Below are 22,130 nucleotides of genomic sequence, written 5' to 3'. Positions count from 1 at the left end.
ACCACAAGAACGCTGCTACCAGTTTATAATAGAACGATATTACATTAGGGGAATGCGCATTCTATTACGTGGCATTCTCAATATGATTTTCTGATGAGGGGCAACATGATCAACTTGAAGATTTGATAGTCGTTCTTCTATTATTCAGTTCAGTTCAGTAAACTGATCAATACAGATCTGCGCTCAGCGAATGTTTGGGTTTCCACGTATTCTCAAGATAATTTCGTCGTGCTGGTGAAACCGGTTTTTATCATCTGTATTAGAAGGCACAAATTGACGCGAAAGCATAAAATCTGCCAAACTATTGTCAATACTATTATCTTCAAAAAAAGCCAACGGCCTAACCGCAGTGGTAACACCGGTTCCCGTCAGATCACCGAAGTTAAGCGCTGTCGGGCTGGGCTAGCACTTGGATCGGTGACCATCCAATCTACCCAGCGCTGTTGGCCAGCGGGGTGCACTCAGACCTTGTGAGGCAAACTGAGGAGCTACTTGATTTAGTTAAGTATCGGGTTCGGTCTCGGAAACTGACATACGGCCGGGAAAACGGTATGCTGACCACATGCCCCTCCACATCCGCATCCAATGATGCTTATGGGCTGAGAATGACACGGCGGTCGGTAGGTACCGTTGGGCCTTCATGGCCTGTTCGGGAGCGGTTTAGTTTTAGTTTTATTATCTTCAAAAAGTATGGTGGAGGTGGGAAATGTGTCTCCGTTGAATGAGCACAATATGTCAGCTAAGCACTGCTGGGGAAATCTAACACCGTCCTCTTTTCAGGCTTCCCGGGGACTGCAGATGTCTTCAGGAGCAATGCGCCCAGACTGTGGAAGCTTACGGTACCATGCAGCTGCAGATCTGGACGGATATAAAACACAGGCTAGACATTACCTTCAAAGATCATGTAGAAGTAGCTTTTTACATAACACCCTTTTATAACTATGTATGTCTCAATGAGTACGTAATGTATTTTTTCATACTATGAGAGAATCTACCGAAATACATAGGTTTAAGTATTGGCATAGCGAGTTTTTTTCCTCGCGTTCTTGCTCTATTCCAGTTAGCCTCCAATTGTATTACGTCGCTTCACTCACAGAAGTACTGAATGTGTTACATTGTAAAGAATCCACCCCAATAATATTAAACTGTTAACCGCGAGCCTCACTGCAAAGGTGAATAAATATGGTGCAGATCTTATAAAAATAATTTAGACGGCGGAGTTGCCACAGGACCTGTGCATACAACTTCAAATACCATTAGTGGGGTTTATGTAATAATAACAAAATATTAAATGTACCTTGAGTTTCATTTTCCTTTTGTAGCCTTGCACAAAATATTAGAATACGTGGCGTGTAACGCTTTCATAATACAAATTCATTGACATTTATGTCTATTAGGATCACTTCTTGAATAAATTACTACATTGCCTACCTTCGATTATTTGCGTATTCTTTTACTTAAAGGCGGAACAGTACTCTCGTTACACAGTAGCTCTCTACAGACTTCCGATTAAGACTGCTAATTGATACTTTTCGTCTTTCACTGCAGAAAGAAGAAACGTAAAAAAAGAGACAGAGCTGTACATGCTATATTTGTGCCTTATTATTATCTTGGGTCTAGGTCAATCGCTGAATTAATACTGTGACATTTTGTTAAGAACTTTACAAACATAATTTTTACCCACGATGGAGGGGGCAAGCATATGCTACAGCTGCCGAAATTCAATATTGTTTTTTAACGTGATTATGTTGTCTACGAGAATATAAAAAAATTACTAAGGACTCGATATCAATAATGCTATCTGTGCCTGTAACGTGACTTAAAAGAATTATAATCATAAATGCAACCGTAAATGCAAATCAGACCTCCAGTACACGCTTCAATCGTTAATGTTATGAGCGATACTTACCTCAAGAATCACTACACTACACCTGATTCGTGCTTAAATACACCGTACATCACAATCACATTAAAGAAACATACCTCACAAGAACGGTTAATGAAATCCCCAAAATCGAAAAGTGAGTGATCCCTATTGACATTCACCGGTATGCATGCGACAACATGCGTGCCTAATATGTTCCAAAACGCTACGTGTAAGAACGGGATTTTCCCATGCTCATATCTTCTGTTTTGTTTTTGATAAAAAGGTAGGTGTTTTCGATAGCCCCTGGGCTAGGGATCATTTTTATATCTAACGTAAGGATCGTCTTAGGTTCATCATCCTATAGTACAAGGTCAAATTAGGAATTCATACACTTCCTACCGCTTAGGAAAATGGAGGAAATAGGTTGATTCTTTTTGCATTTTATGTGATCTGCGGTGGACTTGATGAGAGGTACCATCAGTTCTTGGGCGGTTCCTCGAAAAACACCACAAAAAGGGGTTTTTACTATATTTTCGCCATCACCAGCGGACCTAAACCCAGCCGAAGATTCCAAGACAGCTATACACAGCAAAGAGCTGAAATTTTTGCGATATATTCCTAAGATTCAGCTCTCTAACAGCCTTGAAAATTTTCTTGATATCTGTATCTGTTTCCAAGATATAGAGTATCAAAGTTACCTTACTTCAACACGTAAAATCCGACATGAAGCGAAATCTAAATAATACATAACAGCAGAAAATTGCTCAAATTCTGTCTATTCTCTAGGCATTTATCTCCCAGTTGTCAGAAATCTTTATCCGATGTCGAGAAACACACAAAAAACTTTTTTTTTTTCGTACCAAACCCAGCCTCAGGTTTCAGAGTGGCTATGCACAGCACATGGCTGCAATTTTTACGATGTATTCCTAAGAGCCCTATCTGGAACAACCCTGAAAGTTCTCTTCACATCTTTATCCATTTGCGAGGTTCAAAGTCATCCTACTTGTACACGCAAAATATGGTGTGAGGCGGAAACGTAGTTTATGAAGTGAAGTAGCACGGTAATATGCCGTAGAGTATCTCAGTTATCATCTGCGAACTCCATGTTTTAGCGTTGAAGCACATGCCTCTTTTTCCATCCTTGTTGTAGTGTTGAAGCACAGCCTTTATTTTCCTCGCGTAAAATCCGGCCCGAATGTAAAATAGGTTTTCCATTATTTCAGTTTCACGTATGTAAACTATCTAAATTTTACTTACCAATACATTTCTTTTAATTTGAGTTACATACTCTCCTGCATCGGGGAAGAGAAAGGAACCAGCAGAAAAATACTCCTTTTGGACCACAAAAAATGCGAATGTGTTCCTGTGTATTCAAAGGACTCTGACTGAAAATTCGAGTACCAGCCACCTCATTCTACCATCCTCAACATCTTCAATAATTTTCCCAAAAATTTTGGCATGCAAAAATAGTCGCGCTCTTTTGTGCTGAGAGGGAATAAAACAGTTGCAGTGGCACAGAGCGGAAAAGTAATAAATACTGGAAGATAGTAGACAGTGGATGTGCGAAGGAAACAATGGCAGTGTGAGAGAAAGAGAGGGACACAGTGGCAGTGGGGCATAGTTGACAGTGACTACAGTGCTAGGAAAAGAGTAAAGGAGCAGTTTCAGGGCAGGGAGGAATAAAAAAGAGAGAGAGGAAGTTGGTGAGAGCCAGTGATAATGAAAACAAGGAAGAGAGAGATAGTGATAGCAGCAGTGGGAAGGGTGGAATGAGATATTAGCAGTAAGAGAGAGCAAGAGAGAGACAGTGACAGTGAGAAGAGTCTGTAGTAGTAGGACACGACGAAGGGGACTGTGGCTGTAACGCAGGAAACGATGACACAGAGGCACAAAAGAGATAATGAAAATGAGTTGGGCTGAATGAGAGAGTGAGAAAGAGCAAGTGGCTATGAGCGACTTATAGCGATGGACTAGGAGTTGTTAGTGAGCTACAATTAGGGGAGCTTGTGCCAGTTTCAGGTGAGTTACATGTTTAAAAAGTGCGATTATGTTCGCAGGTTAAAATTTTGGGAAAACTTTTAAAGGTGATGAGGAAGATAGACTGAGGCTGTTGTTACCCCACTTTTTAGTCAGAGTATTTCAAATACACAGGAACATATTTGCATTTTTTGTGCTCCCGACGACGCATCTTTTCCTCTGTGACAGTCATGCGTGAATGATGGGTTAGAATAGTGAAGTACGGATATCGGGTGGAGGGTGTTACTATTATTGTTATTATCACTATCTGCAAGTGGTTTTACGGCATTCGCCGTTTGCTGCATCCAATAATCTGAAAGTATGTATAATACTACATTGACGTCTCTCAGCTGCCTGTGACCATGGTTCCCTCCAGCCCTTTCCTGATGTTCTCCTCGGATATCTTCTTCTTCGTCTTTCAGAAGGCATCCATTTTAAGTTTATAGGTACCAACCTTTCTCAGGTATCACCACCGCAGCCAGCGTATTTCGTTCTATCCTTTCCGTAATATATTCAGTCAGTATTATTTCTTTTATAACTGTATTTGGCACATGTTTGAATTGCGTTACTGTACAAGTTCTGCTCGTTACAGTTTCAGAGTTTGCTACTTCTTCTATTGTTTATTTCTAACGTCTTACCGAGAGAAATGGCTCAGTGGTTAGCACCCTAGACTTACATTCGGAAGGACGACGGTTCAAACCCGCGTCCGGCACCCTGATTTAGGTTCTCCGTGGTTTCCCTAAATCTCTTCCGGCAAATGACAGGATGGTTCCTTTAAAAGGGCACGGCCGACTTCCTTCCGTAATCCGATGGGACCCATGACCTCGCTGTTTGCTCCCCTCCTCCAAATCAACCAATCAGCTAACGTCTCATACTTCTTAGTTATAAGAGTGATTCATTTCATGACTGTACAACACTTTAGTTTCGTAATGCCATTTATGATAGAATCGGCTATTTGTTTATCCTCATTTACCCCACTCTTATATCAGATAGGAAAAGCAATTAAATCTGTCCGTAGTGTAAAAACATACCTAGTTTATTGTCACATTATTAAGTCTATAAATACATTACGAAAATTTTGAAGTGAAATCGTTTATAAATCAATTGAATATTAACACCAAACTTGAGTATCTACAATATTTTTAGTCTTCGCTCCAAGCCCAAGAATAAATAAATTCTTGTGCAAGTATCGTAAAGTTGTCCAACCCCAAATCCGTCTCACATTACTTAGTAGACTACGTGATTTGATTGAAACTTGACCAAGCGTTCCCTCCCATACCCCCACCCGCATACCCATCCGCAGGACTACTACTGTGTCCTAGTCCCACAGTAATTTTTTCTCCACATTAGTAAGTCACGCAAGTACCAAGTCGGGTTGAAACTGGTCCAAGCGTTGCAGAGTTAAGCCTTGCATATCGCTTCTTCTCATCATGAATCCCAAAGCTGGAAGTATTTAGAATAACTTACTACCACAATAATTTTTCCTACGTAATTAGCCATGGGTGTACTAAGTTAGGTTTATATTTCACCACTCGTTCCAGAATTACAGTTTACCTGCTAGCGCTGGGTGTATCCCAGTGCAATAGTATTTTCTTCCCAAACCTAAGACATGAGTGTACCAAGTTTGGATGACATTGCTTCAAATGTTATGTTATAGATGTCGCCTCTTCCAACAGCCACAGTCAACCAAAACGGTTAAGTGTCAATCGTACTATTAACAATCTCTCTAGCAATCCTGGAAACAATGGCATTGGCACTAACTCATTTGGCTGTTGATTATTTCTAGATCCCTCACACTTCACACCACTACACTCCATAGGGATGCTAAGGGCATCTTATCTGAACAGCATACTCTTTCAGACCAGATTTTGAGGGCGAGACACATAAAACTTGAATCCCTTTTATTTTGTAAACGGTGCAATATATCGCTAGTATGTTGAGGCATATCCACCGGGGACGTGTCATCATATGTTGGAACTCCTTGAGATCTATTTGTCCTAACTGTTCAATATTATCACACACTGCAGCTTGCAAAACTTGGAGCCGTCGCATCTATAGTGCGCTGTGGTCAGTGATGTAACCATTCCACCGGCCGCTCTGGCCGAGCGGTTCTAGGCGCTTCAGACTGATGACCTCAAATGTTAAGTCCCATAGTGCTCAGAGCCATTTGACCCCTTTTTTGTAACCATTTCCTTCCACGTCTGGTGATTTCTGTCCAGCAATATAACCATTTCCTTAATTACCGCTCTCAGAATGCTAGAGTTTTTGTCGAAATTTTCGTGCGTTTGTATGCACTGCTCCATCCTTACGGCCAGTACACGGTGCAGTTAGAAAGAGTGGGGAGAACGGTCCGGATTTTCGAACTGTAACCTGCAAACTCACTCTTCCTGCTGCTGCCGAGGTGACAAGACTTGAACATAGGTGATCGCTGCTTAAATGTGCCACAGGGCTGCATGACTCCGTAAACTGCTGGCTTCTTTTTCTTAAATGTTGCGTTCGACTTATATGGTATGCCGTGGCTACGAGAGTTCGGTTTATTGATTGTGGGTTTGAAGAATTGAGGTGCCGCATATCCCATGAACAGAGGACACCAGTCCTCACTTTGTAGTTACCCACGTTATTTGTAGCTATTTCTCACTTATTTTTTCTGCGTTATCGTGATACTTTTCTGAATTGGTCCTCCAGTTAATTGACTTTGTAGTAGCTGGAATAGGCAATTTCAGATACCGCGTGTTTATGTTACGTTTTGTCTGCCAGAGGATTCATTAACTCATATCCCTAACTTGTAGCACTGTTAACTTGTACTGAAAAATTTTGCCGATACAGAGAGGATCTAGGAACGAGGAACATTACTTTTAATGAGCGATGAATATCTTCTTAAAGTAATTCAAGTAAATAAATTTACAACTCAAAACAGGGAATAGAGCTTCTGTATGACTCATACAAATATTACTCTGTTTCCTTTGTGAGAATGAGAATACATTGGTGCCCTGGTAATTTAGGAAGAGGGTTGTATAAATCTTGAAACGAGGACCTGATTAAATCTATTGTAATAGTTACACAAGCTTCTTGGTTAGCAACAGTCAACACAGTTCAAATAACTGTTCACTGAATTTAGATTGTGTTATCTGTTGGGTAGTATAGAGGAATATACATACAGATTGCACAAATAATTCGTAGCAAAATAGGTAATCACATTGCGTATGCTGATGGGGTTCACATTTGCGTAAATTAAGAAGTCACAGGGCCGGTCGTTGTGGTCAAGCGGTTCTTGGCGCTTCAGTCTGGAACCGCGCGACATCTACGATCGCAGATTCGAATCCTGCCTCGGGCATGGATGTGTGTGATGTCCATAGGTTAGTTAGGTTTAAGTAGTTCTAAGTTCTAGGGGACTGATGACCTGAGATGTTAAGTTCCATAGTGCTCAGAGCCATTTGAACCATAAGAAGTCAGATTGCTTAAATAAATTTAATGGCGCTATATAAACAGATAGATGTATTCACAGTATCGATATTCATTCGTAGAGATTACAATATTTTTAGCAAATGGCAGTAGCTGGAGGACACACCATTTTGTTGCTCGGGTGATATTCCTAACTCTTGTGCCATCCAAGATAATGAAGAAAGTTTTTTTATCTTTGGATGCGTTATGGAGGAGCTTGGGGACTGCACATCGCTCTCGCGGTCGTAGTCAAGTTTCTTGACCTTGTAACCGCTAATATTCAATCAAGTAGCTCCTCAGATGGTCTCATGAGACTGAGTGCCCACCGTTCCAGTCCTCTCACCAAGGGAAAAGTCCTTGGCGCTACTGGAAACTGAACCCGGGTGCTTCGCATGGCAGTCAGCCGCGCTGACTACTCAGCTACGGAGGCAGCTTCGGTATCTTAAACTGTTCATAAAATCAAACAGTTGCAAGTTGTAAATGGTTCACCTTGTAAATGTAGCAATATTGGTTGACATTGCTCCAATCGTTCCACTATTATGCTTTTGTGTCATTAGTTTCCAACTTCCTAATTCACAATAACAAATTTTTTTGCGGGAATATCATACCGCACTGTAATAGGCACCCGATACTGACAATGAGTCTTATTTATGATATACCTTATTGAATTTGTTTTAAAATTACTGCAGACGTTCCAGAGAAATACTGTACCACTGCCACCCACAAAAAAAGACACACTTTGACGCAATACTGTAGTGATTCTACGTGCCTTTCTTTCGATCGTCCTTGTTATATATCCGGAAGTAGATCGCTCAAGATGTCTACATGCAGGTCCTGCATTTCCCATAATTCATGATGATGATGTTTGCTTTGTGGGGCGCTCAACTGCGCGGTCATCAGCGCCCAGTAATTCACGCGGCAGTATCTTGTCGGCGATGAACTGGCGCCAGATAGTGTCCCAGATGTAATCTATCGTGTTCAGGTCAGGCTCCTCGAATCACTGTAGCACGAGAATGGTCTCGTGACACGTATAGGTATCTTATTGGAAGGTACCATCAGCTCTTGCGTCGGCCTGCGTCTGTGGCATGGTGCATGTCTCTATCACTCGTTCGTTTAGATGACGGCGCACTCTGGAATAACAGTCGATGTGTTGTAACAAGAAATTTGATTTCCAACGAGGCGACGGGTTTCAGTTGATCCGTGGTCCAGTTTCAACGGTCTTGTGATCACTCAAATGCAATTGACGACGTCGTCGAGTCAACATGGAAACACGTAGAGGTCGTCTTCTGGGGAGTCACATGATGAACAAGGCGCGCTGGACGGTGTGCTCTGTCTGCACCGGCTCTGTACTCTATAGTCAGATCCGAAGCAGGCCACACCCTATCCTGCTTTACACAGTAGGGAAGCTTCCGAGCTCCACGCGCTGTCAGGAGGCATGAACGTCCAACGATATCTCGTCTACTCGTGATTTCACCATCCTACAACCACTTTCCATAGATGTTCTCGCCTGTAGTACGCTAACAGTCGACCAGCTTCGTCATTTCCTAGATCCTCGTTCGCAGGCACCGGACCACAACGATTTGCCCTGTGTCAAAGTCACTTAGGTCAGTGGATTTCCCTATTAGTGGCCCCTATAATATGATTCCACATTCGCTCTGCTCCGCTTTTATACACTCATGCTCATAAATTAAGGATAGTGCTGATACTTGGTGAAACAACGCTATGGTGGGCGGTTTGCGGGTTTAAATCACCTCGGAGTAGGACCATGCGGTGCATTTGACCTGCGGTCGTCGCACGGTGGCGCTGGTAGCAGTCCACGTACGCAGAGGTGTGTTGGTGCATGTCAGAGTACGGTGCAGCGAGTAAGTGTGCAGACGTTTTCAGACGTGCTAATCGCGACTGTGTGTTGAAAATGGCTCAAAGAACACATATTCATGACGTTGTGAGGGGTAGAATACTAGGGCGACTGGAGGTTGGTCAAACACAGCAGGTCGTAGCACGGACCCTCCGTGTGCCACAAAGTGTGATCTCACGATTATGGCAACGATTCCAGCAGACAGGAAACGTGTCCAGGCGCTACAATACGAGACGTCCACAGTGTACAACACCACAATAAGACCGATATCTCACCATCGATGCCCGAAGATGGCCACGGAGTACTGCAGGTAGCCTTGCTCGGGACCTTACCGCAGCCACCCGAACAGTTGTCTCCAGACACACAGTCTACAGACGACTGAACAGACATGGTTTATTGGCCCGGAGACCTGCAAGGTGCATCCACTGTCCCCTCGTCACAGGAGAGCCCGTAAAGCCTGGTGTCAAGTGTCATGGTCATTGGAACAGTGGTCCCATGTTATGTTCACGGACGAGTCCAGGTACAGTCTGAACAGTGATTCTCGCCTGGTTTCATCTGTCGTGAAGCAGATACCAATACCTTAATGTCCTTGAAAGGGACCTGTATGGAGGTCGTGGTTTGATGGTGTGGGGTGGGATTATGATTGGTGCACTTACAGCCCTGCATGTCTTTGACAGAGAATCGCAAAATCTTCTACATGGCTGCACGTTCAGAGACCGTGAATAGTTACAATTGAAAGAAAATCAGCCCTCGGTCACTATTTTTAACAAATTAACCTGGTTTCGACACTGCTAGGAGTGTCTTCCTCAGAATTTAAAACAAAGAATGGTCTATATTTTATAACATGGTCACAGAATTATGAATAAAAATGTATGATAGAGTATAAGTACGGAGTCGTCGTGAAAGACTGGCAGTACTTATATGTCATTTATAAAATAATAAATATACCAAAAGGGCATCTTTGCGACTAATGCCCCTTTGGCATATTTACTATTTTATAAATGACATATAAGTACTGCCTGTCTTTCACGACGATTCCGTACTTATACTCTATCGTACATTTTTATTCATAATTCTGTGAGCATGTTATAGAATATAGACCATTCTTTGTTTTAAATTCTGAGGAAGACACTCCTAGCAGTGTCGAAACCAGGTTAATTTGTTAAAAATAGTGACCGAGGGCTGATTGTCTTTCAGTTTTACAGAGAAACTGTAACAGGTCAGGTGTATCGGGACGTCATTTTGCACCAGTATGTCCGCCTTCTCAGGGGTGCAGTGGGTCCCACCTTCCTCCTGATGGATGATAACGCACGGCGCCACCGAGCTGCCATCGTGAAGGGGTAACCTGAAACAGAAGATATCAGACGAATGGAGTGGCCTGCCTGTTCGCCAGACCCAACCCCCACCGAGCACGTCTGGGATGATCTGATCGTCTTATCGCTGCACGTCTTCAAACCCCTAGGACACTTCAGGAGCTCCGTCAGGCACTGGTGCAAGAATGGGAGGCTATACCCCAGCAGCTGCCCAGCCACCTGATCCAGAGTGTACCAACCCGTTGTGCGGCCTGTGTACGTGTGCATGGTGATCATATCCCATACTGATGTCGGGTTACATGCTCAGGAAACAGTGGCGTTTTGTAGAACATGTGTTTCGGGACGGTTTTCTCAACTTATCACCATGGACTTACAGATCTGTGCCGTGTGTGTTCCCTGTGTGCCTATGCTATTAACGCCAGTTGTATTTAGAGCCACGTTGTGTGGCACCACATTCTGTAATTATCCTTAATTTGTGAGCATGAGTGTAGTTTCCTATCAGCGTCACATGCCGCAGTACCACCAGGCGACATTCGATCTTGCTATGGTAGGGAGTCATAATGTTTTGGCTCGTCAGTTTATACAATTGCTCGATCTACCAATTTTGCACGGTATTCGTTGCCTGGTTCAGTCGTTGTGGTTCTAACCACATACCTAAGAACCTAGGCTATTTGTGTGGGAAAGGGAACTGTCTGCGACATCCGAAGGGTAAATATCTTCTCCAGCAGCAGGAGTTGATTTAAGTTTCATCAGGAGACTTGTATGGATCGTTTGGGAGGATATGGTGAGCACCATGAAAAGGTGGCGTCGCTAACCTCACTATCTTCAAATCGGACACTGGTTGTTACGGCAACTGCCTAAGAAATCGGACAGCGGGAAATACGCCAGTCCTCGCCTTCGGTAGCAGGGGCGCAGAGCTGCTGGCTGGCCGCGGCGCAGCCCGCCCTGCAGAAGACAGGGGCTCGGCTATCGCGCCGGAGCCACGCCGGCGCTGCCAGCTAACCCCCGTTGCGACGGCCGCTGTCACGGTAACCTGGAGGCGTTAATTACACGCGTCACGCCCCCGCAAAGCGGAATTAAGGCTAAAGCGCCCCATCACGGCGCAGCCTTATCTCGCCCCGCCGTTTCCACAGCATCCGCTCTCTTCCGCGGAAATAATCAGCGCCGCTCATGAAGTTACACTGCGTCGTCCATTAAAACAAGGACACATCACCCGTCTTGCAGACCTTCCTACCCAGAACGAATCCTTTAGTAGTTTATTAAAATTTCCTTTCTTGTCAACCATAAGATCCAAACAAGGTCCATATGCCCCCTAAATTTAATACAAACCACTCTTTGTTTTCCCCCTTACTCTCCAAATCTGTTATTCCGTCGTGCTTTCAAATAGGACATTCTCCAAACCCTACACCTGCGCATCCTTCCGCACACAGACTGCCAAATCCATCCTGATAAAAAAAAAATGCAATGAGATGTTCTCGGATTTCTTGCAGCGTCAAGCCGCAGTGTGTCTTCGCCAGAAAGTGTAAGGAGAGGAAGTGCCTTCCGAAACATCGCGGACACACCGTGGACTGAAGCAGCAAGGAACCGGAGACAATTTTTACATTTTTCGTTTCAGTTGCGCATTTACTTTTATGCTGTGACTAGTTCCCATCAAAGTTGATCAATTTCAGATCTGCGTAGATCCATAATCAACCCGTCGTATCCACGTGAAACAACATGCCAGTAGACTGTAGATCCACATGGATAGGACGGATTGCTTACACAGCTACATAAGTTTGAAGATGAACCAATTTGATCGAAACTAAATGCATCTAAAAATAAATGTTTAACTGAGACTGCAAAAGAAATGATAAGTTCTCAATAGCAACATAGTTCCGGAATATTTCGGCAAGAGGGAGAAGATTTTGTTGCGTTGACAGGATGCGAGAATCTTTATTTAGATGAAATAGATAACTACAGAGTGGCTGCCAGCCACTGGATTTAACGTCACTTCGACCCATGGGCGTCAGTTCCACTGCTTATTTATTCACGACAATGGCACACTGCGAAATAGCCAAATATATCAGTAAACACGTGGGTAGTGAGTCGGAATCTAACCTGGTACCTTTGCACAACGAGACCGTCTCGAATCGCACACCACAATACCGGTTCGATCGATGTTCTATACCCACCTGTACACGAGGTAATAGAGCTTATCTGCACCAAGCGTCCTCTCTTCCTATTCCCATTGATAAACATTAACTCTGAATGCAGTCCTTTTCCTAAGACAGCCGCTCCTCAAACAAAGCTTACGTTTTACACCTGTATCTCCACTCACTCAGGCAGAAGATGAAGCTATAGGGATAGTGTATAAGGATATTGAACTTGTAATTAAGCGTGTAAAAGGAGATGAAAATTTAATAACCAAGGCTGACTGGAACATGCATTAGGATATGAAATAAAAGAAAGAGTTTCGGGATAATATGGGATCCGTAACAGGCATGAGAGAGAAGAAAAACTAATTGAGTCGTGTAACAAATTTCAACTAGTAATAGCGAATAGAATGTTCAAAGATCACGGGAAGAGGAGGTATACTTGTAAAAGAACTTCTTGAGATACGGAAAGATTCCAACTGAATTATATCATGGTAATAAACATTATAAAATCAGGTACTGGATTGTAAGGCGTACCCAGGAGCAGATATAGACTCAGATAACAGTAATGAATAGTAGACTACAGTTTAAGAGAATCATTCGGAAAACCATCTGGAAAGAAATTGGGTACTGAAGTACTCGAGAATAATGAGATGCATTTTAAGTGTTCTAAAACTGTAATGTAGATACTGCGATGATGAATATTACAACAATAAGTTCAGTTAAACACAAATGGACGTCTCTAAAAATGGCAATCATGGAACTTGGACAGAAAAGTATAGGTACAAGGAAAGTAACTCTGAAGAAACCTTAGGTAATAGAGCAAAAAAATTCAATTGATCGACGAAACAAGGAAGTAAAAAAATGTCTAGTAAGAGAGAGGAATGCCCGAATATAACTTAGAAGTGAAATAAAGAATATGTTCCGGGAAGCCAAGCCGAAATGGCTGCATAAAAAATGCGAAGAAATCGAAATATAAGTGATCGTCGGAAAAACAGATTCAGCAAAGAGAAAGTCAAAGTATCCTTCTGTGAAATCAAAATCAAAGTCCAGAATGAAATTTTCTCTTTGCAAAGGATTGTGCGCTGATATGAAATTCCTGGTGGATTGAAATTGTGTGCCAGATAGAGACTCAAACGCGGGAGCTTTGCCTTTCGCGGGCAAGCGCTCTACCAACTGAACTACGTAATCACGACTCACGACCCCTCCTCACAGCTGTACTTCCGCCAATACGTCGTCTCATACCTTCCAAACTTGACACGAGCTCTTCTGCGAAGCTGTGAGGACAGGTAGTGGGTCGTGCTTGGGTAGTTCAGCTGACAGAGCACTTTCTCGCGAAAGGCAAAGGTCCCCAATTCGAGTCTCGCTCTGGCACACATTTTTAATCTGCCAGGAACTTTCAAAATCAAAGTCATTAGCATTAAAAATGTGACAGGAAATTCCAGTGTTAAATACAGAGGAGAGAGCATGGGTGGAAAGAGAACACTGATGGCCTCTACGTGGCAGAGAAGCTGTCAGACTACTGATAGAGGAAGAAATTGGAGTCTATATGGAAGACACAGAAGATGGAAAATTAGAGTCAGTTTAACAGAACTTTGGAAGACTTGTGGTCAAAGAAGACTGACAGAATAAATAACATTCCTCCATAAGTTATAAAATCACGGGGGGAAGTGGCAGCCAATGGACTATTCAAGTTGGGTTGTAGAATCTGAGACTGGAGACATACCGTGAGACTTTCAGAAAAAAAATCTAAGACAGCAAAGGCAGTTAAGTATGTGAACAATCGCGCGATCAGCTTAATAGATCGAGCATCACAGTTGCTGACAATAATTATATACAAAAGAATGGAAAATAAAATTTATAATCTATTACATGAGGATTAGTTTGGCTTCAGGAAAGGTAAAGGCACAAGAGAAACAGTTCTGAGGACGTGACTGATAATGGAAGCAATACATATGAAAAATCAAGACACCTTCGTAGGATTTGTCGACCTAGAAATAGCATTCATAAATGTAAAATAATGAAAGATGCTCGAAATTGTCAGAAAAATAGGTGTACGCTGTAAGGAAAGAAGGGTCATATACAACAGGCACAATAACCAGTAGATGGAATTGGGAATGGAAGAGCTAGAAGGAAGAACTAGGACTAGAAAGAGCATGACAGGGATGTAGGCTTTCACCCCTACTGCTCAATCTACGTATCGAAGAAACGAAGTCGGAACTAAAAAACGGTTCACGGACGGGAATAAAATTCAGGGTGGTAGGATATAAATGGTACGATTTGCTAACGACATTGCAATTCCTCCTGACCTCTAAAGAAGTCTACTACTATCAAACAGTGGCCATAATTTGAGGATTTCCGAAATAGTACATTTGAAGCATAGCATTGTATGGAAGTGGGTCATGGGCTATAGGAAAACTGGAGAAGCTAACGGAAGCGTTTCAGATGGGTTGCTGTAGAAGTATGTTTAAAAGTAAGTGTATTGATAAGAAATGTGGAGGTTCTCCATAGTAACGGTGAGGAGACGATAGTGAACGTTGACAAGAAGAAAGGATATATGACAAGGATGTGTTAAGACAAAAGGAATGACCTCCATGGAACTTGAGGGAGTTGTAGAGTGTGGAAGCCATAGGGGAAGACTGGAATACATCCAACAAATAATTGAAGATGTTGGGTTCAGATACTGCTCTGAGGTGGAAAAGTTAGCAGGAAAGGCCTAGAAAATAAAAAGTTTTTACAAGAGAGAAATAGTTAGTGGATTATTCTAAGAGCAGACTGTAGTCAATTTTACAGAAATACAGGGAGGGGCAAATCAAAGTGGACGGGACGAGTGGATACTATTGGACGTCAGTGTATGCATATAACCACACCCCGTTACTTCCAACAGGATGGAGCAACTGCCCAGACATCCGGCCAAACCTTGGAGTACATTTGAAGGGCTTACTTCAATAGTGGTTCTGCCTACAATGCTTCTGAAATTAATGATCCAAACAAACAGAAAGAAAGGTTCATCTCTAGCAAGAAGCCATATGCTTGAATATTTCAGGTATCTCAACTGCAGATTTTTAAGCGCTCATTTAACTTTAGGACTCTGTATCTCAGAATGAACAAAAATTGACTTGTACCACTATTGAAATAATCCCTTCCTGACAGAGATGTTGGCAGAAGTCAGTCTGGTCGCTGCCCTATCTGGCCACCCAGGTCACCTGATCTGTCAGAGTGCGATTGCTTTGAGTGGGGAGCCAAGTCTAAGGTGTATCGCAATAACCCGCATAGTCTTCAAGAACTGCCGTAGAACATTTCGGATGAAACTCCAACAATTCCAGGAGTCCAGTTTCGATCCGCCTTCAGCAGTTTGCTGACCAGGGCCCATAATTGCCAAGAGAAGAACGGCGATCACTTTAAACATCTGCTATAGTCAGGTTAGCACTGTATTTCATATACTGTGCTGTATTTCTTTGCACCCTGGAGCGCTGTTCTCCGGGCCACTTTTGTTTTCCACTCCCTGTACATGTTTTTTCAGACTGAATTAGCATTACCTGTGACAGTAGCGTTGATACTGAGTAGATTTTGCCTTGTTGTACAGAACGAACTGACACTTCACTGCTATAATTTCATTATCAGTTTCATGTCTGAAGATGTTGATAAATATCAAAAACGGATGATTGGTGACATTTTATTGATTAAGAGATTTCAAAGAAGTATTTTTATCATATAACTGACAGCGGTTGGGCTTCCAACTAACTCACATTAAAACTGACAAAAAGTAGAAACTAGGCATGTTCATTGACGTGTGATTACTGCAGAGTGTATGCCAGACGACGTGAACTGACAGGTTTTCTTATGGTAGGCTTGCGTTTACTTGGTTGCGTGCCAGACTTCGTAACTGCGACCCAGCAATCGATGTGTGACCCATCCATGTACTTGCAACAGTTCGTCCTTCCCCTGTTTTTTGTGTTCCTCGTCGTTAGGATCGGAAAAAACAAGTGGGCTGCGTTATCTAAATGCTCACACGTCTTGACAGTTATGGTGACAGATGAACTGAGGTAACTCTGACCGCGTAACACGAAGTGCCGTTCGTGAGTGATAATTAACGACACCGTGCTACGCCCCAGGCATTGTAGCTTACGCCACCATCATTATGCTGTTAAACACATTATCTGTTCATCGCAGCTACAGCGTTAATACAGTTTCTGTTAGGTGACAGGCTTCAATCTTTTTAAGGGATCAGTCTTTTGACTGGTTGATGCTGTTCCGCGTCTTTTTTCTATCCTGTGCTAATGTTTTCATCTCTACGTCAGTACATCTACTTACATCATTTGTGTCGAACACAGGAAGAACGTAAATCCAGGAACGATAGATATAACAGCTGCAAATTGTCATAGCTGTGTTGGGGAAGCACCAGAGGTCCAGGAGCTAATAGACAGCACTGAAAGGTGGCTAAAGCAGGAAATAAATTCAGCTAAAAGTTTTGCGAAGGACCTAACGGTGTTCAGAAAGGATAGGCGAAACACAGTTGGCGGGTGGCGTATTTTTTGGTATTAGAAGCAGTTTATCTTGTAGTGAAACTGACGTAGATAATTCCTGTCAGTTAGTATGGGCAGAGGTCATTCTTGGCAACCGCAATGAAATAATAATTGGATCCTTTTACCGACCTCCCAATTCAGAAGATACAACTGCTGAAAGGTTCAAAGAAAACATGAGTTTAATTTCAAACACGTACCTGACTCATACAGCTATGGTTGGTCGTGACTTCAATTTATGCTCCATATGTTGGCGAAAATACATGTTTAAATCTGGAAGTACGCATACCACACTATTATCCGAAATTGTGGTAAAGGCATTCTCTGAATATTATTTCGAGCAATTAGTACGTGAGCCCAAGAGAATAGTAAACGTTTGTGAAGACACACTTGACCTCTTAGCAACAAATAATTCTGAGCTAATAGCGAGAACCAAAACGGATACAGGGATTAGTGAACAGAGAGTCGTCATGGCGAGATACTCGTATTGTGACATCCAAATCCTCCAAAAATAAACGAAAAATATACCTATTCAAAAAAGTATATAAAAACCACTGGGCGCTTTCCAAAGAGACAATCTGAGCTCCTTCGACATTAACAATGTAAGTGTAGTCCATATGTGGCTTGAATTCAAAGCAATAATATCGACAGCAGTTGAGAGATTTATATCAAATAAATTAACAATCGACGGAGCTGATCCTCGTTAGTACACAAAACGGAGCAGAACACTGTTGCAGAAATAACGAAAAAAGCGTGCCAAATCTAAATCTCCAACATAGGTCATATTTTACAATAGCTCGAAATTCAGCGCAGGCTTCAATGTGAGATGCTTATAATAGTTTCCACAACGGAACTTTGTCTCCGAACCTGGCAGAAAACCCAAAGAGATTCTCGTCGTATGTAAAGTATGCTAGCGGGAAGACACAATCAGTGCCTTCGCTGTGCGATAGCAATGGAAATACTATCGACGACAGTGTTGCCAAAACAGAATTACTAAACACAACCTTCCGAAATTCCTTCACCAAAGAAGACGAAGTAAATATTCGAATCAAGAACAACTGCCAACGTGAGCAATTTTTACGCAGATATCCTCGGAGTGATGAAGAAACTTAAATCACTTAATAAAAACAGATCTTCCAGTCCACACTGAATATCAATTAGGTTCCTTTCAGAATAGGCTGATGCAAAAGTTCCGTATTTGGCAATCGCATACACACGTTCGCTCGACAAAAGAAAGTTGCACACGTCACACGAGGTAGTCGGAGTAATACAATAAAATACAGGCCCATATCATTAACGTCGACATGCAACAGGATTGTTAAACATGTTGTGTTCGATCATTTTGAATTACCTTTAAGAGAACAGCCTATTGACATGCAGTCAACACGGATTTACAAAACATCGTTCTTGTGAAACAAAACTAGCTCTTTAGTCACACGAAGTGTTGAGTGATATTTACAAGGTATTTCTAATTGATTCCGTATTTATAGGTTTCAAAAAAATGGTTCAAATGGCTCTGAGCACTATGGGACTTAACAGCTGAGGTCATCAGTCCCCTAGAACTTAGAACTACTTAAACCTAACTAAGCTAAGGACGTCGCACACATCCATGCCCGAAGGAGGATTCGAACCTGTGACCATAGCGGTCGCGCGGTTCCAGACTGAAGCGCCTAGAACCGCTCGGCCACACCGGCCGGCTCTAGGTTTCCAGAAGGCTTTTGACACTGTACCACACACGCGGCTTGTAGTGAAATTCCTTGATTATGGAATATGATCTCAATTAAGCTATTGGATTCGTAGTGATTGACGGAAAGCCATCGAGTAAAACAGAAGTGATATCCGGCGTTCCCCAGAGCAGTGTTACAGGTCCTCTACTCTTCCTTACCTACTTAAATGATTTAGGAGACAATCTAAGCAGCCGTCTTAGGTTTTTTGTCGATGATGCTGTCGTTTATCGTCTAGTAAAGTCATCAGAGTATCAAACCAAATCAAAAACGATTTAGAAAAGACGTCTGAATGGTGCTAAAAAAACAGTTGACCCTAAACAATGAAAAGTGTGAGGTCAACCATATGAAATCTAAAAGGAATTCTCTAAAGGTCGGTTGCACGATAAATCAGTCAAATCTAAAGGTCGTAAATTCAACTACATACCTAGGAATTACAATAAATAAAAACTTAAATTGGAAAGAAGGCAAACCAAAGACTGTACTTTATTGACAGCACTTTTAGAAAATGGAACATTCCTGTACTACACTTGCCCTTCCTCTTATGAAGTACTGGTGCGCGGTCTAGGATCCTTACCATGTAGGGTTAACGGAGTAAATCGAGAAAGTTCAAAAAAGAGCAGCACGTTTTGTATTATCGAGAAATAGGGGAGAGAGTGCCGCTGACACGATACACGATTTCGGGTGGACATTATTAAAAGAAAGGTGCTTTTTCGTTGCGGCAGAATCTTCTCAAGAAAAATCAATCAACAATTTTCTCCATCGAATGCGAAAATATTTTGTTGGCGCCGACCTACATAGGGAGAAATTATCATCGTAAGAGAATAAGTGAAATCAGACCTCGACAGAAAGATAAAGGCGTTCGTTTTTTCCGCGCGCTCTTCAAGATTGGAATTATTGTGAAGGTGGTTCGATGAACCCTCAGCCACGCACTTAAGTGTAATTTGCAAAGTATCCATGTAGACATAGATCTACGTATAAACATATACACCGCAAGCCACCTTATGGTGCATGGCGGAGGGTATCTGGTACCCTCACTAGTCATTTCTTTTCCTGTTCCACTCGCAAATATAGCAAGGGAAAAATAACTGTTTATATGCCTCCGTAGGAGCTGAAATTTATCTTGTCTTCGCGGTCCTCTCGTGCACTGTGCGTCGGCGGCAGTAGAATCGTATAGCAACATGCTGCAAATGGTGATTTCGTAAATTTTCTCAATAGTATTCCGCGGGAATATCATCTTCTTCTCTCTAGGGATTTCCATTTGAGTTCACGGAGCATTTCCATAATACTCCCATATTGACAGTACCTACCGGTAACAAATCTAGCAGCAATGCCTCCGAGTTTCTTTGATATCTTCCTTTATTTCGGTCTGGTGGAGATCCCAAACACTCGAGCAGTATTCAAGAATGGGTTGCACTAGTCTTCTTTGTAGATGAGCCTCACTTTCGCAGAATTCTTCGAAAGACGACCATTCGCTTTCACTACCGACCTTATGTGCATGCTCTATTTCATATCGCTTTGCAGTGTCGCGTCAAGATGTTTAACTGACGTGACTAAGTAAAGCAACGCACCACTAATATTATATTCGAACATTACATGATTGTTTTTTCCTACTCCTCTGCATTAACATACATTTCTTTACATTTAAAGCAGGTGCCATTCATTACACCAAACAGAAATGTTGTCTATCAAGGAAACCATGCGGCAGTCAGGTATTTGTAATTTTTCGTATTTATGGCATGTGAAGTTCAGAGCTCAAATTTCAGTCACCCCAAGTAGTTCGATGCAACTCTTAAAAATTCTCAAGAAAATCGATTTTGAAATTTTCCGAGCGCCTTTATTTCCACAAATTTATATCGACAATTTGTTTAAACAGGCAGTCTGGTCCCGTGGTAGGATGCTCGTCTGCGACGTGGAAGGCTTAAGGTTCGATGCAAATTTTTAAATAAAGATGTATGTTCTACGAGCATTTCAATGAAGCGTAAAATACATAAAGATAGAAAACCTCTGTAACGTTCTGGACTGGTAACCGATAGTTCGAGTCTCATTTTGCGCATAATTTTTTTACGTATTTTCGTTCAGTCAAAATACCTACGTCATTTAAATACAAAATTCACTAACAAGTATCTAATTGCCATTTTTTTTAAAACTGCTTGTCCCCTTATATCTAATTCCAAACCGCACACAATTCATTTCAAATGAATTATGAATCACCGTCTTTTGTGAACAGTTGTTAATAACGACTTTTTAAATTAAAAAAAGCATTACAAATTAGCAATTTTTTCATGTTTATGTAATTTCGATTCACATAAATATTCATAGAAGCTTCGTTTAAAAATTTGCGTCACCCGGGAATCAAACTAAGTACCCTCACACGGCAGTCAAACATTTTACCACAGCACCATTTCGCAGATCGAAAACTCGACGCTTCTAAAACTTCAAAGTAGATTTTCTATAGAATTTTTGGGAATTGCTTCGAGCTAGTTCAAAAGATTGATATTTGAGTTACGAACTTCACTTATCAGAAATGTAAAAAAACTACAAAAAACAGACTGCAACGAAATCGACCGCAAATATAGTAAACAAGAAAGACAGCTGAGTGCAAAAATGAGCATGAAAGCATGCTGTGCGTTTTACTCCAAAATAATTTACAGCTGAAGTACTCGTTATCCAGCATCAGAGGAGCGACCCAAGGGTAACAGTGGTCCTTTTGTATTTTATTCACACATAAATAAAATTGAAAGTTGATGTCCGACCTCCAATGTTCCCAGAGCACTCAAAAATACTAAAAGAAATTCGAAATGTATAATTCCGAGCGCCCTTGAATAAAAAGCGTATGGACTGTTTAGAAAGAGCCGTCTGTACCTCCGTGCATAGTGACTGAGATGTTACTGGTTCAATATTCGATAGATGCATTTTTTTGGTATTTGAATCAGTATTTATTACCGAATATGTTAATTAATAGATAATAAAATACAATTTTCAAGCAAAAATAACATTTCGATAGTGAATTAGTAATTATATGGAAAGTTGATATATCACATGGTTAAATGAAAAACTTATATTTACCAGTAGCAATATTTTTAATATTATGCTTTTATTTATTTGTATCCTTTTAAAATGAAAAACTATTTTACTTTCATATTTTGGATTATTCTACCAAACTGTAATTTATCATGAAATCTCACATATTCAAGCGATTGTTAATTAAAAATAAAAAGGCTATTTTTTATTAAGAGTTATGATGAAGTATTTGTTA

General features: G+C 41.6%; 1 pseudogene; it reads left to right on the top strand.

The window, feature by feature from the left end:
• Window positions 1–331: 331 nt before the first annotated feature.
• On the top strand, window positions 332–449 carry LOC126485409 (5S ribosomal RNA; annotated as a pseudogene).
• The last annotated feature ends 21,681 nt before the right edge of the window (window positions 450–22,130 follow it).

Source organism: Schistocerca serialis, chromosome 6 (assembly GCF_023864345.2).
Source record: "Schistocerca serialis cubense isolate TAMUIC-IGC-003099 chromosome 6, iqSchSeri2.2, whole genome shotgun sequence".
In the NCBI taxonomy this organism is placed as follows: Eukaryota; Metazoa; Arthropoda; class Insecta; order Orthoptera; family Acrididae; genus Schistocerca; species Schistocerca serialis.
Note: the sequence above shows the minus strand (reverse complement) of the source record. Positions and strands in the feature narration are given on the sequence as shown.